Source organism: Lissotriton helveticus, chromosome 2_1 (genome assembly GCF_964261635.1).
Source record: "Lissotriton helveticus chromosome 2_1, aLisHel1.1, whole genome shotgun sequence".
NCBI lineage: Eukaryota > Metazoa > Chordata > Amphibia > Caudata > Salamandridae > Lissotriton > Lissotriton helveticus.
The window spans coordinates 1,419,817,625-1,419,834,162 of record NC_136059.1 but is presented as its reverse complement, the minus strand read 5'-3'; the positions used below and the strand labels follow the sequence as shown (position 1 = coordinate 1,419,834,162).

The 16,538-nt window shown below is 47.2% G+C and overlaps 1 protein-coding gene across 2 annotated transcripts in view; it reads right to left on the bottom strand.

Moving 5' to 3' along the window:
- Positions 1–15,279, bottom strand: part of LOC144818695 (coronin-2A-like) — a 993,991-nt gene extending 978,712 nt beyond the window's left edge. The window contains exon 1 of one of the 2 annotated variants that reach the window (XM_078676349.1): positions 14,853–15,279. The gene's annotated coding sequence lies outside the window, so the exon portion shown is untranslated. The remainder of the gene's footprint in view (positions 1–14,852) is intronic. The other variant, XM_078676350.1, reaches the window with a different exon arrangement.
- Between the last annotated feature and the right edge of the window lie 1,259 nt (positions 15,280–16,538).

The window sequence follows — 16,538 nt, the reverse complement described above, 5'->3', positions numbered from 1 at the left end:
TATAGAAATACCATATTCATACATATATAAATTATGTATTAGCAAGGTATTAAAAGCTAAAGGCACATTTTGGCTTGAGCCTCTCATTTAACAAAATGGGATACACATTTGACAATATGCTATTAAACTTTGCTTTATTAGTGATAATCCACTGTCAAAGGATGTTAAATACTTTGAAGCCATTTTCAAGTATTTCAAAGTTTTAGCACGACAACTGTGATTAACAGTCTTGTTCAATTTTTGGACTTGTTTTTTTTTATAAACATGTTTTATTGAAGTTATGAGCACATCAAGGCCTGGAAGGCCGGCGCATGAATGTATACACAGTAACACAGCAGGCCTCAATGTTCCTAGTGAAACATAACCTCCTAAAACATGCACAGACAGAACACCACCACTCTGAACCCTGGTCAGTAATGATGCCCCTGGCTTCATATATCTTCCGGATGGGGGTCTTCTACTATTTCCCAGAGCTATACCACTTGTTAGACCTTGCACCTTGGCGTGAGTCTCCCTTCCACTTTTTGCTGATGTGCCTCAGATGTTTTGCTGGTGTTCGATGCTCAGGACACTGCGCCACGGCCAATCCGTGCCGCAGTGCAAGTGCTCCCAATGGAAAGTGTATTTGTAATTGATTTCCACAATTGGCTTATTTGGTTTACTATCAGTCCCCAGTAAAGTGCACGAGGAGTGCCGGGGCTTGTAGATACAAATGCTGCTAGTGGGCCTGCAGCGCTTGTTGCGCCACCCACAGAAGCGGCTTCGTAAGATATGTCTCGGGTCCGCCATTGCAGACCCCGCGTACAGTCTCGTACTGTCACGCTGACTGCGCAAGTGCCCACACTTGCCAGTCCCTGAACATTCCCTAACCTTCATATCAGTCACCCCTATGGTAGGCCTATGGGCAGGGTGCATTGTAAGCGTAAGGTAGGACAAGCCTAGAGTGTGGCATGTCCTAGTAGTGAATTACCGCCCTTCCCGTTTTTCACTATTGAAGGGCTGCCTGTTCTCTTAGGCCAAGACAGCTGTCGGAACTATTACACGCTATAGTCCCGGCAGGCTCAGGGAACATGGTAGCACGTCGAGTTTAGTATGCCTGAACTCAGAATAATAAAGTACTTCCTTTAGTAAGGTTTATTTTAATATCCTGTGTTTGCAAATGCTCTGCTCTTACAAATCAGATCCAGTTTTGACCACGACGAACCTCTGCCTGACTAGAAGGACCAAGAGAAGCTGAAGGACAGAAACCAGTCTGTATCCTGTAAGACTGGCCTGCAGTGGTGCCTTGCTGAGAACGGAGAGGAAAGGACCAGAGAGGACTTTGTAGACTTGTGCCTGAAACGATCTCCAAGGGCTTGATTGAGAGCTTGCCCCCTGAACGGAACCCCAGGACCATTGGGTTCTATTCTGCTTGTGCCCGTCTGCTTCTTGGGCCTTAGTTCTTATTCCCACGCCAGAGTTGTGACTCGGGTGCCTTCGCCCCCCTCCCAGGTCGTGACAGCTCAGAGCCTGGTCGCCCCGCCGTAGAGAGCCCCGCTTCAGTGCCGGGCCGCCCGCTCTCCTGTCACCGTGCCGCTAACGGAGCACGTTGTGCACCTCTCATCTTCTCCCGCCGGAATCTGCACGGAGTGCATTCCATAGCCTCGGACGGTCCGTACGTCGTAACGTACCCGACTGTCTCGCTTTGCCCTCCTGCATACCAAGACCCGTGCCGCACCTCAAGAAAGGCCTCCCCGTACAGTGGTACCGGGAGCCTGGTGTTGCACCCGTCTGCCATAGAACGCGACGCCCCTCACAGATCCACGAGTACGACCCGGCATGCTAAGAAGTAGTACATCCCGCAGGCCTGAACGGCGCCTCACCCCGTGAGCTGCATCGACCCCGGATCGCCGCAACCCTCCACAGTCCTGCTCCCCCGCCTCGCTCCTCGAGGGGGACCGAGCCGGAGAGATCCTCTGGAGAACCGCTGGCCTCGTCCTGAGTCCGCCCTCACCAGTAGCCGCGCCTGAAATGCCTCGGACTTCCACGAGCAAGGTACACTTGAACTCTGCCCCGAGTTCATATCAGATCCAGGGTCCGCAACGTTCTTATTTCCCTGTCATCGTACCTTGCTGAACAACGAACATTTAAAGACTAATCTTGCCTATTATAATCTGGTGGCCTCAAATCGTTAAACGTTATTTGGTCTTGTGATAATCCTGCTTGAATCTATCTTTTATATAAAGTATATGTATTTTTGATACAACCATACGACTGGTGTCCATTTGTGGTGGGTCAGGGGGGTTACTGTGTGTGATCATAAATGCTTAACTTACTATCGCCCTGAAGATTAGCCTTGTCTGCTCACGCCACACTACCTAGAGGGTGAGCAGGGGTTATTCGAAGGAGTAGTTCCCTTGCCCTGACCGGAACCGAGGGTCCCTGCTTGTCACAAGTGCATACCTGTGCCAACCAGAGACCTCCGGTTCCAACACCACTGTATCTCCCCCTTGATAAAACCTTCTGCAGGTTGATAGGGGCTAACGGAATACCGAGGTACTCTATTCACAGCCTCTGAATTTACCCATGCTTCTGGGGGCAGCCTCTTGCCTGGAAAACTGCAACCTCCAACCCAATGCATCTATCCATGAATGCATTCCCACTGAGGGAGGAGGCCCCTCTTCCAGTGCTGGGAGATGTTGCGCTTGGCCAACGTTAGCCTCAGAAACAGGAGATTTTGTTTTTATCAGTTCCCTCCAATCTCTTCCGTGCTATGTAGGAGGACCAGTTTGGGCTTGAGAGGGATCTTCCAAGCTAAGAGTTTGGCCAAGCAAGAGGTCACCCCATGCCAAAAGGGTTGTAATGCCGTGCAGCTCCACACCATGTGAAAAAAGGTACCCTCTGCGGCATCACAGCAGAGGCATGTGGAGGGACGGCATCACTCCTATCCGCCATAAGCGGTGTCCAGTGTAGTAGGCTCTATGTAGATATTTGAATTGGATCAGGCGATAGAGCAACAATATTGTGGCTCTCTGGGGGGCCACCAGGGTCTCAGTCCAGTTATTGTCATTCAGGTCCTCGATATCTCCCTCCCAAGCCGCCCACAATGTCGGCAAAGTAGTAGGGCTGTGTGTTACTAAGATCTGGTATATTTGTCGACCCTTATGGGGGCCTATGTGCAACAACCTACCCTCTAATGGATTAAACTCTGGTAGGTTTGCTAGACGCTGAATATAAGGAGACAAGGCATGCCTGAATTGTAGATATTTTAAGAATTGACAACGATCTAGCTGGTATTCCTCTTGCAGGCATTGGAAAGACTTCAATACAGTACCTTGCATGACGTCTCCCAATGTAGGCGGGCCTAGGAGATCCCACTCTCGAAAACTCGATAACATGATCACTTGACACAGGACAGTCCTGTGCCATAACATGGTTTCCCTGTCAATCTACCCCCCATCCCATTCAGCGAACAGTCTGCTCCACAGATGAGTAACCATCCTGGTAGCTGAAGGCAGGCGCTCTATTCCCGCCTGACTATAAAGGAAATCCAGGACCAACCGTACACCCATTGCCCATCTCTCCATGGCATATACGGGGTCAGCTTGATCGCTGTACCACCACTCGTTGATATTAAAGAGGTGGGAGGTGGTATAGTAGGAATGCCCATCTGCCACTGCAATCGCTCCAGAAAAGATGGATTGGACACAGGTACGGAGAACCACTCAAATCGCTTCCCCCACACAGGAAATAGTTATGGACTGCAACCACCTATCGGAACCATGAATCTGGGATGTTGGATGGGTAATTTTGAAGCTTCTATAGCAGTTGTGGTAAGGACACCATCTTGAAGATGGTGGGCCGACTCAGCAACGACAAAGGCAGGGGGGACCAAGCTTTCACTTCATCTCGAACACGAGACAGCAAAGGACCAATGTTGTGCTGCCATGAGAGAGCAGGGTTTGGGGAGACATAGACCCTCAAATATTGAAAACCCTCAGTAGCCGGGTTGGTTGGGAGTCCCATGCCGATCTCCCTTAGATACCGCAAACCAGGAATAGTATTGACTTTGTCAGGTTCATCTACAGCCCTGAGGTCTCCATGAAGACCCCAAAATCTGCAGCATCCATGGACCAGAGAATGCTGGTTCTGTAAAGGAAAACAGATTGTCTACCGTGTATAGGGTGATTCTGTTGGATATCTCAGCAGTCCAATCAATCCCACGCACCTGGAGTCACACCTCACACATGTGGCCAGTTGTTCAGCAGTGAGCACAAATAATAAGGGGGACAGCGGGCACCCCTGTCTGGTGCCTCTACATATGGGAAACGGATCGGATACTTCACCTGCCACGTGGACAGACGCTGATAAATCCATATATAGTAGACTATATAGGCGAGGAAACGTTGGCACAGGTTGAGAGTTTGCAAATGGATAAAAAGGTATTCCCAGCTGATCAAATCAAAGACTTTATCCATGTCAGCTAATAAGAGTGCCGCTGGCTTTCCATTATCTGATGCCTTGGCCAGTGCATTATGGACCCGTCTAATATTATGACGGGTGGATCGTCATGGCATAAATTTGAATGATCCAGGTGAACCAGGTCAGCTATATGTTGTAGAAAGCAATCGCTAATACTTTGCCCAACAATTTCACTTCAACATTTAACAATGAGATCGCTTTATACAAAGACGTGTCCTCGGGGTGGGGGGTGACCTGGTTTGTGGAAAACCACTATTTTGGCATTTCGCCAATCAGGTGGAAGGAGCGACATACCAACGGCCTCCTGTAGTGCCTTCAGCAAGTGTGTCCCTAACTAAAGCATGTGGGCCTTTAAGAATTTGCATGGAAACCCATTCAGTCCCGGAGCCCAGCCTAGATGAAGACTCACCAGCTCCCCCGTCAGTTCCTCCACTGTGATCGGTTCATCAAGTTGCTTCAGCACCGAATCCAGCCCAGGCCTGGGAGGCACATTGTGTACAAAATCAACAATTTGGAAGCGGTCAAGACTTCCAGTTGAGCAAAAAGGATCCCTCAGTATTCCGCAAACGCCTGAGCCACCTCCCGAGGACCGGAAAGCAACTCGCCTGCCACATCACTGAGCACTGGTATTGGTGTTGACTCCTGCTTAATCTGACATAGGCGGTGGAGCATTTTGCTTGACTTATCACCCCACTGGTATATCCGATTTTGCGCCACTTGCTAAGCCATCCGAGCCTCATCCGGAAGCAACATCTGCAGTCATAGTTGGGAAAAGTCTAGCCTGCACCCCTCCACCTCCCCTGACTTCGTCCTCTACTCCCCGCAGCTGGGTTTCTAACTCTACCACCCTCTACATTTTACGGCGCTGCTACCCTGCACAAAAACGAATGTCTGCCCTACGTAGTGTGGGCTTCCCATAAAACCACTCCTGAAAGGGCTGTACCCTTGAATTCAGTGAGTGACCGGAGCAGCACTGTCCTATAGGCAGGATTATTTAAATGCCAGGGTGACATATGTCATTGGAATGGGGGCCTGTGGGACTGATAAGCAGCGTGAGGGCCACCAGAGAATGGTTTGATGGTCTGCGCAGTAGGATCATAACCGATGGAAGTAGGAACCGGGGAGAAAGAGATAGTCCAATCTAGAGATGGACCCACAGACCACTGAGAAGAATGTATAGCCAGCCTCCAGTGGGTGATAAGCCCTCCGCGCATCCATCCACCCCAAGGAGGATGCCAGAAGGTGCAGCTTGGAATTGCTGGAGCTCTGAACAGGTCTGGCCGTACGCTATCTGTTTTCCCCCCAGTGCCATTACATCCTTAAAATCCCCCCTACCACCAAAAACCTGGCCAGACGCTCCCTCTAAAGTCTTATAATCCTGTCCCAGAGGAGGGGGGTACACACTACCTCTCTTTAGTGACTCCCTGTGCGTTAGCCCCGTCACTAGGATATACCTCCCACCCAGGTCCGTCCAAAACTTTCATCGACCTACAGGGAACCCTATTGTGAATGACAATTGGTGAGCCCTGGGGACCTCGCACGAATCCGGAGTGGAAACCTTATAAAACCCAACTCGAGCACATCATATGAGTTTCTTGGAAACGCAATATGTCGGTCTTAAGCCTTTTGGTCTGTTGCAATACTGTGTCACTTGATTTTGTCTAGGAGACCCCTTAAATTCCAAGTCATGATATGGACCATCCCGCCCATATCAGCATGTGTATACTCAGTCACCTATGTGCAGAGAAGAAACCATTTATAGCCGGAGTGTCTGTGGGTCATAGTTTATCTGTGTCTGTGCCCTGGGAGAACATAATAACAAGCTGCAGTTGATAACAACCCCCCCTTCAGCCCAATACCCCATCAAATAGGAATTATCTGTCACGATGGGAGCAACCCTGGAATCCCAACGTGATCCCGGAGGCGCCCCAGGCCAATGGAGCTCCAACCTTTCAACACCCCTAAACATGTGTCTCTGGATGCTGCAGGAACACACTGCCAAGGGGGCAGTCAGCCCTGAGAAACCCCCAGGGAGTAAGAGGATGTAGAGTCATGGCCCAGGCGCAGGGTCCAAGGCCACAACTATAATCCATTGGGTGCCGTCTTCCTGCGGGTGAGCCCGCCAATTGGATCTTGAGCAGTGATGGCATTTCACCGTTATTTCTTTGGGCAGGTTCGTCGATCCCCCTGAGAGGAGTTGGATTCCAACCGAGCTGGTATGTGTGGCTGAGGGTGCCTGGTTCATCCATCCATTGAAAGACCACTTCAGGGGTATCAAAGAATAAAGACTGTGATTTGTATACAACCTGCATTATTGCAGCATATATTGGATGTTCAGTTCACGCAGTCTCTTCTTTGCCGCCACAAAGGTCTGGTGTTGTTGCTGAATCTATTGTAGTCTGGGAAAATCGTAATTGTATGCGAACCATGTGGCAATTTCTCTTTGCTCTGGGCAAATTTAGGGATGATATCTCTGTCTGAATAATTCAGCAGCTGAGGTCAAGCGCCACTGGGGAGGATCTTCTTCACGCAAGCTCAGTGAGTCTGCTTGACCACGAAGCATAGGCACAGGAACAGGACCCCCTCTTGGACATAACAGAACACAGCCATTGCGGCAGGAATTCCTCCATTAAAACACCTTCACACCCCTCTAGGAATCACACAAAATGCAGATTGTTGCTTCGGTCGAGGCCTTCTGTGTGTTCCATGTGCACCGCTAGCTCTTGCATGACCACCATCAATTTATTAACTTTCTGCTGAAGCGACGCCACCGAGTCTTCAACGGTCCACATCCAGTTCTCCATCTCTGTTATACGGTCCACTGCCTTTCAGAGGTCTTGTTGAAGTAGGAAGACTTCTGACCCTACCTCTCCGATCTTTGCGTCAAGCGCATCCCGTGATTGTGTGATGGCTGCCAGCAGTGTAGCATTGTCTGGGACCTGCCTTGCAGTGTCAGCTTCGACTGTAGCACTTGTATTTACAGTTGTGTAGTGGTCCATAGTGTTCATTTTTGTCTGTGGGTCGGTGGATTTATCTTTGGTCATGATGGTGTTGGTAGGGCTCCCCCACGCCGAACCAGTGATGGTGCCTCGCCCTCGGCCGTCACACAGCCAAGTCTGGACTCGGTTTTTTTTTCTCATCTCTACGTATAGTGAATATCTTTCTTTTAGACCCTGTACATTCTTGGTGCTGGTAATGTAGTTGCAAATTGGATGCAAGTGCAATCATTTTAATTTATCATGCAATAAACTATAAACTATTAGGACTGTGGACAGCATACAAATTGAGCAGATCTGCACTTGAGATATGAGTACAATGGAGATCCTAACACACGGTTATAAATGTATCCTAAATTCTTGTGCTTGGGCCAGATACATGAGTAGCTTTTATTTTATGTAATACAAGTCACGCTGCTAAAAGAAAGATTTATTGTACGTAATTTAGAAAAACATAACAGACCACTGGACTGCAAGTCTACTGAATCCTTAAATACTTTAAACTGATTATTGATTGTAATGCACATTTATACAACCAAGGGATGTATTACATGATGTACTCCAGGGACGTAATGAGTATGCCCTGGGGCACTTTAGTATTACAAAAGGGGTCTCAGAGGCTTGTGTGGACCCGTCTGTAATGCAGATTGTGCTCATGCGCATGTCTCACAGGTACTATCCTCTGCACCTGCATTGTTTTATGGGTGTGGGTGCAGAGGCAAGGACACCACCAGGAGGCATACTGGCACTGACTGTGCACCACAAAGGAGACTTTTCCCCAAGGAGTTCCCTGGACCCCCCCAATCCAGACATCCCCTGCAGGCGGATGCAGTCACTCGCTGCACCCGCTTCCAGGGTAGGGGATAGATGTCCCACTTGAAAGTGAAAGCCAGCCGGTGCCTGCCTGGGCGAAAGGCATACCAGCTTCTTCTATTAGCCAGTCCATCATTCGCATATGCGCTTCCCTGAGGGCAGCACAGTTCGCAACTGCCCTGAGGGCCCAGCATTATCTGTAATAATGAGCACTGACACTGTTTGTGCCTGGCCCACCTAGCTAAAGATGTGCCGCAGCGCAAACAAGGACAGTGGACCCTATCTATAATATGGGCCCAGAGAAAAATCCTTTAGGATTTGCAGTGGGGCACTTTGTCATATGCTATACATTTTATAGGGAGTATAATGCATGGGAGACTAAAATCCCTTTATAAAAGCCGGTCTCCATTTTCCTTATTACAGGCGACTTGTAACAACTCAATGTCACCTGTAATAATGAAATGACATAGTTGTGCACCTTTAGTGCTATTTCAGTTGACTTGTGAGTTACACTGCCTACTGTCAGCGCCAGCAGCAAAGGAACGCAAGGCAAGGCACATAATTACAGCTGCAGCTTAAACATGAGAAATGTTTTTTTCCTTCTTATAACTTTTTCTGAAAAGAAAACTTGACCCGCAGAAGGGAATATATATGGAAACATGTTTATTTGTACACACTACAGGAAAGACAGAATATCTGCATGTTTTCACACATGATGAGGCACATCGTTTTTTAAAATATTACTTCAATTACATAAATCGTAATATATTTTTATAAAAAATTGTAACTGATTTTTAATGAGCTAAATTTTGCACCACAGATTTTGCTTTTAATTTATTTTCTACAAAGAACATGAAAGAGCAAGACAACTAGGATAAAAGTGGTTTGGGGGTAGGGCGATGGTGTGACCGTGTAGTATAAGGAATAAAATACCCTCTGATGTACATTAAATCGTGTTGCAAGTCAACTCAAAGTTCGATTACTATTATGCAAGAACTCAGCCTCATTCCACTATGTGGTCATGGAACGCTTTGAAGACTTGCAATATCCTTATTATATACAGCAGGGGTATTTTATCGCATGTATAGCACACCCACATTGCTCCAGGACAGCATCGGATCCGTTATGATTTTAAGGGGAGTTAAGACTATGGCATCATCTATAGTACAGGATGGGGCAGAGGAGGAGAAAGTAGCGAACAGGAGCAGTTAGGAATGGCATCCTGAACCCACTGCACTTCGTAAGAGGAACACTGAAGGTGTGTGATTGTTAAGTGCCAGAGTAGTCTGTGAAGAGCTTGGAGGCAGGGTGATGGAAAGAGTTTCAGACAGTGGAGCATTCGCTGTGCAGGGATCTGACCTCATGGTTTTATTTTGAGTGCTTTATAAAAGAAAGGAGTGCATGATAGCAAAGGAACTGACTATTATAAGCTTTGACTTTCAAAAGACATCAAATTCGTTTTTTTGGATCATTTTTTCACAATAATACTAATTTCCTTAATCTTCCGGTGGACAGACAAATCCTAAAATCATGAGTAAGTATTTTAACTGTAGTGGAAAATAAACTGGGAACGTTTTCTAACCTTTGACTTAAATGTTTCCTGAAGCTGAATTTTTATTTGTTTAGCAGGTGCAGAGGAACTTTGAACCCCAACCTTCCCCGCCTATAAATCTTCAGCAACATGGCCACCGTTATCTGATGCACGTTGAGGCAATAAACCCAGCCAGCTCCAGCAGGGTAAGAATAGCCGCGGCACACCACATCTTCCAGCTCTCTTATTCTGATCTCGGTAGCCGCCAGGCCCTCTGTCACTTTTAGCACATTATCCCAGTCCTGACTTGCAGGCCAACAGCACTTAGAGTACCCGCGTGCAGGCAACAGCACTTTAGAGTATTTTTGGCCATGTTGCTTAGTCTATTTCAAAATAAACGTGCTCTTCAAAGCCCTCACGTGCCATGAGCTGTTGCATAGGAGGATTGGCTGAAGCTGCGATTGCTTGTTCAACCTTTTGCATCACTGGCTTTTTGCAGCTGGCAATTCCAGCTCAGTTGGCCTTCGCAATAGGGGAACAAAGTCAGAAACCTCAAAAGTTTAAACATTAATATGAATTACAAAATAGACCAAATTAATATAAAACACAGTAGGGAAGGGACCAAGGGAGTAATTATAAGGGAGTGAAATGGTCTGTAGATGAACTGGAGCTTTTACCACACATCAGTAATATCACATAGGGAAAATTCCATATTCAAGTAGTCCGGGATAATGGTGTGTTTTTTCATTGTGTTCTAATTAAGACAAACTCGGCGCACCGGGGGATTGCCCGGTGCCCGCAACGGCCAGTCCGGGTCTGATCCGGGCTCAGGAAGGTGAGAGCTTGGATGTGTTCACGTCACCTAAAGTGCTGTGCACCGGCTTTTAGGGAGTGAGACCAGCGCAACAAACTTGGGGTGTCCTTTAAACCTCCCCCCCCCGTCCCCCCCTCCCGAGCTCCATGTTAATCTGTCAGTGAGGAAAGCAGGAGAACTCGGGGCCTGTTTTGTGTTTTCTGTGTGGAATATCTTAGTGATTTGCTTGATTATTCGGCACTGATTAAATAAATTACATTTCATTTGGATACAGTTTGCTTTGCCCTTCATGCTCGAGCAATTTATTCACTTGTGAGCAATAGTCAAGCAGCATAGGAAAGAAAGGGTGTGCTAAAAAAAAGTATGCAAATTATGATCCTGAGAAGATTAGGTGCAGGCGCAGTGAGTGTGGAGAAAGGATCAGGCACTATGCTAAAAAGAACAAAATATTCTGTTACTATTTGTTGGCCTTTCAGCTACGAGTAACTGCTAGTAAGGTGATACACATACCTTAAATCAAAACTAAATGCAAATTAAACGTATGTGTGGGAAATGCACTATTTTGTTAGGAAAGTTCAGTTGGTTAATGTGATCGCTTCAGCTGTCAAAGTGTGTAGCCGGAAGATTTGAATCCTAATTGGTGCACTGGGGAATAGTTGCATGTATTTGTAGTGCTCTGAGGGCCCAGTCTGTGACAGAAAGCACTGTGAACATGCATGTCATTATGTTACTTTCTGGATTGAAACTGATTGAATCTGCATTTAACATAACATTAAGTGAGTTCACCATAGACATTTCTATATCACTTTGGTCTAAAGTTGGCCCTTGGTCTAAAGTCGGGGAGAGACATGGCTTAGAAGAACTTTCATGTATGTGGTGGGCGTGTCATCCGAGGGATTTGTAGGTCACTTCGGTTGGTGGTCTCCTCCTTAGTGAGGCAGGATATGGTCTCTCTGGAAATAAAGGCACTCTACAAGATGTGGTGAGGAGTAACGTGGAACCAGTGAACAACAGTAAAAATAGAACAGACAAGTACTGCCAAGTCTCGGCAGACATATGCAGTCTCCCCTTTCAACCACGGGCACTGCCTCTTGATATTTCAATTCCGTCACAGGTTTTGCTGTCATCGCCAAGATGGCTGGAAGTGGCTCCAAATCATATTTGAATCCTTCAGCAAATGTAGCATTTTTAGACAACAGCACTTTGTACTCTGTGACATGCTGTTCTGCTGTTCCCATTAAAAGTATGTTTTTTCAAACAGTAGCATGATAAGAGCCGCTGGCTGAAAAGCTATGACTGTCTAAGGGTGTTACATGTGATATGGGGCCACTTGGCATGTATACATTGCTGGTCCCGTTACTGACCCAGAGTCCTTGCAATGCCAAAAATCTGGAAGTTGACTCAAGAATTCTTAACAATATTAATGCCTTATGGAATAGAGAAGGCTATCACAGTGAAGTGATGTGCCCTCTTGCTATGCTTAGTCAATTTGTCCCAGACACTAGGCATCTTCCCCGATTCGTAAAAAAAAAGATCCTTCCAATGCTAAAAACGACTGACCTAATCTCCCACAAACTCAGTAGTAATCATTTAAAGACTAATCGCTCATTTGCTCAGCAAAATTATTGAGAATGACTTCGCCACTCAGATGAATGAGAAAATCAAGATCTACTTCCTTCTCTTTTCAGTCCACAGTTCAGCACAAAAAAGACACCATCCAGGTGGTGATGAAGACATCCGCCTGTCCACTGACAGTGGTGACCCATCATGCCTCCTTCACCCATCAGCTGGATTCAGCTCTGTTAACCATCAGGCCATGGTTTATACTTCACGCAATAATCGCTTTTACAGCAGTGATCTGCAAGGGTTTACCTCCAAACTAAGCATCCTATTCCAGTTTACCCAGATGAATGGAAAGATCTGAGAATGTTCCTGTAACTCGCATCAACGAAGGCTCCATCCTCCCATAAATGACATACAACATCTATCTGGAAGCCCTTGGAGAGTTAACAGACTTGAACATCTACAGCCATCAAAATGCATGCAAGGTATCCAACTTTGACAAATGCATGTTTGCTATGACATCTATTGATTGAAGGGCAGCTTTTCCAAAATTAAAGAGTGAATGTAAAAACCATGCCTATGTCTCAACTAACTAAAAACTCAGTTTGAATGAAAATGGAAAAGATAGCAAATCAGCACAAACGCGAGAATGGCTTTCTGCAATGAATCACAATTCTCACACAGCACTAGGCCACTTGGCTTCCATATTGACAGCAGCCTCAAATTCAAAACACATGTTTTTTAGAAACACAGATAACATGACCCCAACAATCCACTCTTCACAGAATCAATGTATTTCTGGCATTGCCAACTTGAGAGCATTTGTCCAAGGCCTATTCCTTCTACACATGCTGGAGGCAACGCCTTGGTCACCTTTCGCCCCGATTACCAAACAACTCTCCTGATAAGCCTCTTCCACACAGTGGCATAACTCATCAAGGGACGAGGTGAATATGAGCTGATCACATTCCCATTCATGGAGCCATGTTACTCCCCCCCTCTTCCTGTCACAATCTCCTTCAAGATCCACTGTGTGAACTCCTAAGATGTGAACTACACACGGCACTGTATCCGGTGAGCAATATCAAGCGCACTGGTGGGCAACAGAAGACCTACAGCAGCAAAACTGCCAGGCTCCAGATAAGGAAATACACAGAGGAGAAGACAAGGAGATGAGCCCTGTACTGCTAAACACGGGATCTGGAGTTCCATCCCGAAGCAGATCCAACAAACTTCTTCCCTCCTCTCCCTCGAGGAACTGAAAAGTCAAATCTTAAAGGAAATATAGTTTGCATCTCATCCCATCTATTGCATCCGAACCCTGAAGCAACATAACGAGACACCCCATCTTCAATATATGACTTGCTCCTACAACAACTTATTTTATCTGTCCGGCTACTCCTGTGGAGCAGAGGGGTGTTTGCTATAGATTAGTATAAAGGATCTCATTGTCGACCAGGCCAGGCACCCCTGTCCGGTATCATACTCTCCTGACAGATAACATGACCAAATTAAGTGAGTACGTGGATTGTGTATTAAGGGAAGTAAGAGTGGGTCATTGTTCGAGTAATTAAAACTATGAACTAAAAGTCTTTGAGGAGATCCAGTTTTTCTCATACTTTTTCTGTATTCGTGCGGTACTTCTGACTTGGGTGTGCTAGGGTGGAAACAGCTGGCCCCTCACTCCCTGCTAGCACAGATTTTAGACCTCTGACTGCTCGTCGGTCTTCCGTTCCGTGAGCCCTTTACAGTTTGGGTTTTATACCAACCTAGCCTCAGCAGCAGGATTCCCCGGCTTCACTGTCGCGCTTTACAAGTTCTCGTAATCGTCAACGTAATCCTTACAGTAGGTTCTTACGTTTCACATAGTTCATAAGATTTACGTAACGTTCTAAAGCACTTCAAAGGGAGGTGCTGATTACCCAGTGAAATGAAACCCGCTTTTATTTAAATAGAAAGAAAGGCAGGCTCCGCCGGAATTCAAGCCGCCCACATGCAGGTAGCACGGAGATCTCTCCGGCAGACACATCAATGAACCCTAAACCGTGGTGTCAGGCGTAAGAGCGCTCAATTACAGGCAGGGGAGACCTAATTGGTCACTGTATGCTGGGAATAATCCGTACACGGCGAACGAGCCCTTGCACCACCCGAGTAGCGATTCAAAACCCGACTAACCACTTGCCACATCATCTAAAACATACAAAAGTACGTTTTCGTTCTAAAACAATCACAAAGGAGACGGGCGTCTGACGAAAAAGAATAGTTAGAATAAAAAAGAAAAAACACGCACCAGTGAAAATGAAAAAAAAACTGCTAGGAGCTGTAAGCGAAATAAATAGAGGCAGCGCAGCTGCAGTGACAAGCACATATTATTAGGTTACGGGGAACACCCCAAACTGCAATGCCATCCACCTTCCATGGCACAACAGTGCGCGATTGGGGAGTGGCCACTCGTTCCGTGCCCATGTGCCCGGAGCACTTGATGGAAACAGAGGAGCAGTACAAATGCGAAACCCCATTGCATTGCCGCGGGGGCAGACATTTTACTAAACTTTGCCTCACAAAAGGCTGATATGGGTCAGACTCGCACATGAGATTTGCATTGTGGGGAAATAATGGCGACAAGAGAGGTGCCGGTATCGGGTTGCTTCTGTGCCGAGAGGTGTTTCCTTACCTTCAGTTCCTCCGAGCTCTGCAGCAGAAAGAGGGGGAGGAGGAAGGAGGTAGATGGAGGGTGCGGGCTGAGCTGGCGGGCTCCGGCTCTCACGTCCTGGCCATCCTGCGGCAACCACCGGCGGAGGCAGGCTCACAGGAAAGAGGCAGCGGAGGGCAGAGGGCACACGACCGCCGCGGGTGTCTTTAGACCTTCGGCTGCCAGTCCACGCGGGCACATCTCTGAGCAGGGAGGACGCCTGCAGCGGACTGAGGCTCCCTCGGAAGGAAGGCGAGCCGCTGCTGCTGCAGGGAGGGGCCTGGCCCTGCCTCTCCTCAGCGCAGGCAGCCGATAGCCTGAGGTCAGGTATGCTCGGTGGCGGCCTGACAGCAGCATGACCTGAGCACAGGTAAACAATGGCTTCGCTTTCTTGGGTCCTGACCCAATTGGTTACGAAGCGGCTTTTTTTTTATGTGAAAGCAGCCTGCACCACCTCCTGTCGCCTCATGTCTGGCACTGGAGGTTGCAATGAGCCCAGAGCCAGACGCGCGACTACGCATTTGTAACTTTGAATTATTCCCATTTTTAGCACATGGACCGCAATGTGCACAGATTTCAAGCGTCTGGTGTCCCCAGAGAGCCGGGTTGGTGCTCATAGGTGGTGGTGACAGCAGCACTTTGGAAATGATAACTAACCTGTCTGAACTGCAGCGAGTGAAGAAGGGTGTTTTCATATGGTACATTTCCGAGACAGTTTTTGGATAACACCTGCTTAAAAGCCCTAAGTGTTACAAGGTCAGACACAGTAGTAATGCCACCGACGCATAGAATCATGCAAGGATGCCCGCCATATGCACAGCTCCAACTTTACACAGCTGTCCATCATAATGCGCGGGATAACCATTGTGATGATGTCCCAGAACGGCTTCCATAATGTGACGAATACTTACAATATGCCAAGTTTACCAAAATATTCTAAAGATGGCCATAATATGTGAGAGGTGGCTGCCACTACGCCAAGGAGATCCTTAATATGCCAATTATATCTACCTTATGCCAGTGCCCTTTTCATGGCAAGGATGGCCACAAAAATCCTAGAAATAACCAACACTCTATCTAGGATAATCCTAATTATTGACCATATTGGCCCATGACAAGGCCATTATGACACCAGTGGAGGCCACGATAATGCCAAAGAGGATAACAATGTGTCAGGGCCACCTGTGTGCCGGAGATGCGCCCACCACTGACAGATATTGACTGTGGACCCTTTTGGGGTGGCGGGGAGATGGCTTCAGGGCAAAAAAGGACTGTTAGGTCTCAACTGTGGTGGTTGTAGTTGTTTGCCACGGGTGTCACGTTGTCCATCCTACTATTGCTCTGCAAAATGGGCCAAGTGCACCCCTTCCACACCCGGCTCCTAGGGTAGTGATGCTGAACAGTGAAAGACTTCTCAGGGAGGAATTGTGGTGGAAGTAGAGACCCTGAACTCAAACAGCTAAAACAAAAAACAAAAGAATTCACTTTCCAGTCCAGTGATTATCCCAGCAAAAAAAAGTATTTTATTGTCACTCCAAAAGAAAAGGCACCACAGTGTGATGGTGGGTTCAGCTATAGGACTCCACAACTCACATACAGTCTCTATGGAATCATCACCTCATTTGCAGTGCCCTTTCCTAATTTTACAGTGGATCTCAAATATCTATG